Source organism: Gossypium raimondii, chromosome 12 (genome assembly GCF_025698545.1).
Source record: "Gossypium raimondii isolate GPD5lz chromosome 12, ASM2569854v1, whole genome shotgun sequence".
Classification (NCBI taxonomy): Eukaryota; Viridiplantae; Streptophyta; class Magnoliopsida; order Malvales; family Malvaceae; genus Gossypium; species Gossypium raimondii.
The window spans coordinates 46,493,575-46,496,110 of NC_068576.1; the positions used below are offsets into that span (position 1 = coordinate 46,493,575).

Here is a 2,536-nt window from a genome sequence, read left to right on the forward strand (position 1 = left end):
AAAGGCCTATCTCCCTATATGTAAGTGTTGCTTTATATGTGTGTGTATATAATATATTATATATAGTTAGTTGGGAACCTAGCTCCTAAGAAATATACTTTCTTTGCACCCCAGCTCTGAAAAGAATGTTAGGGCAGAAATGTCATAATTGATATTCGTTTTATGAAATATTCTTTAACCCAGACAGATCTCTCCAAAAACCAAGAAAACTAAGATCTTCATCATTGCAGAGCACACTCTGAACTCCAACAGAGACTATGGCCATTGGCCATGCTAACTGTGAATTTGCAAAGGTCATGGCCGGTGGCATCCATTGAATATTAACAAAATCTGGCTGACTAGCTTATGATTTCAAACTTTACACACAGGAATTTAAATGGAAGATTCACTATTTCAATCACTCTAAAGTTTAAGTAACTAGAAAAACCATCAGGCTGTTCGATATTTGCCTTAAGAAATGAAACATATAAACAGGAAGGAATTTTGATGTGCAGCATGCACAAGTTTTCAGTATAGAACCCATGAGTTCAACTCTATATAGCCATCGCCAGAAGTCCTACGTCCACCAATCACTATAAGGCGATCTCCACATGCTCTAAATGCAAGACCCCACATTTATTGAAACTGCTCTTTCAGGCAATCTTCCAATCGTCACCCATGAGTTTCTCTCCTTATCATGCTTCTTTACCTCCATGTCAGCATAAACAGCAGCATACAGTTCATCATTTACTACTGCAACATGATGGGGTGCCCCAACAGCCACAGGAATCTCAGCCTCACCAGCTGCTCCACTTCTGCCTGGAGACATATTTGGAATTTCAGTCCATTTTTTTGTCTCTAAATCGTACGATCCTCACCCGAAGTGAGAACTCTTGTATCTTTCCCAACTCCACCAACTCCCCCAATCACATAAAATTTCCCATCCATAAAAACCCTACTACACATCTTCCTCGACTTATGCTTGGGAGAGTCTCCCACTTTTGCGTCTCAGAATTATACATTTCTGCAGAGCTCAGGATATTACCCTGAGAATCACAACCACCAACTAAAATTGCAATCTCTCCTAGACTATCTGTACCAAACAAGCACCTCGGAGCATCATACTGGTGCTAGAAGTCCTTGAATTTGTCAAAATACTGTATCTATATATAACCTGGGAAGTCACCTCTTTCCCAAAGGCAAGCAACTCAGTTCCTACAGCCAAGGATTCCTTATCTCAAAAAGGGAAACATTCATTAGGAGGCATCACTGGCAAATGCATCCACCTGTATCGAATTGGATCAAATGCCTCCCACTGAAGGAGGTGACAAGAAAAGTATACACAATCTTCAACCACTCCATTCTGCCTCCTCAACTTATAGATCTCTCCGCTCCTAATTAAGGAACGAAAACTCCGGGTTCAACAAGGTAATGGAACCATAATCAGAACTTGAGCACCTTATCAGACAACTGATGGAGTTGTCTCTCCCAATTAGTTGGATTAATGCATCCAAATCTGACGACAAATCCCCAACATGTTCCCTAGCACCATCCTCCTCTACTCCCATAGGAGAATCCGAGATGCCCTTATCATCATCTTCCATAGACGGTTCCTGCGGTGAGTCCTCCACGGAATTCGACAGGCTGTCGTCGTCTGATTGGACATTCAAATCCGGTTTGTCCAGTCCAATGGGGTGACGGTGGATAAGTGAAGAATCCAAATCCGAAGAAGACTCAGATTGCTTACTGTCATCGTCGGATTGGTCAGGTGAAACAGGCAAGAGGAGGTCAGGTAAGCCTTGTGGGAAAGTAGTGCTAGTATTAGTATCATTGTTATCGTCGCTGGAAGAATCATCGGAAGAGAGCTTACACAACTTGGTTTCCCGAGAAGTACCATCGGATTCGCCGAATTCTGGTGAACGCTTCCCATTGAACATGTAAGACCATTTGGTTCCTTGTTGACAAGAGCTTGCAAACAACCAATACGACTCGCAGGACCGGTTCTCCAACATGACTCTTCTGCCCCCTCCCCAACGTCTAACAGGAAAAACTCCCTCAAAATAAAAATACGGGAATTTTTCAAATCACCGTAACAAGCACAAGTTTTTTTTTTTTGGGGGGGGGTTGGTCCCCCGGAACAAGAAAACGCTGTCAAGAATTTTAATTAAAATTAAAAAAAGATAATATAAATCAAACAGAAACTTGAAGCCAATAAAAGAATAATCCAATTGAGATTTATAGAAAAAAAAAGTCTACAGTTCAGAAGCAGATTTTTTTTTTTTTTTTGGCTTGTGTATTGGTTATGGAAAAAAAAGAATTGAAAAAGTCAAATGAGAATAAACAGAAACAAATTTATAAAACAAGGAAAAAGGAAATTCACGATAAACGAAGCGAAGAGAAAAAAAAAGTACCAGATCTCAGTATTTCATACAACGAAAAAAAACGTAACATAAAAAAAGAAATATGCAAATATTACTGCTAGATTCGAAAGAAGAAGACGAGAGAGAGAGAGAAATAGATCTGATTACAATTTCATTAATCGCATTTCATGAATCAG

General features: G+C 39.9%; 1 pseudogene; it reads right to left on the bottom strand.

The window, feature by feature from the left end:
• Nucleotides 1–324: 324 nt before the first annotated feature.
• On the bottom strand, nt 325–1,991 carry LOC105784800 (F-box/kelch-repeat protein At1g26930-like; annotated as a pseudogene).
• Nucleotides 1,992–2,536: the final 545 nt, after the last annotated feature.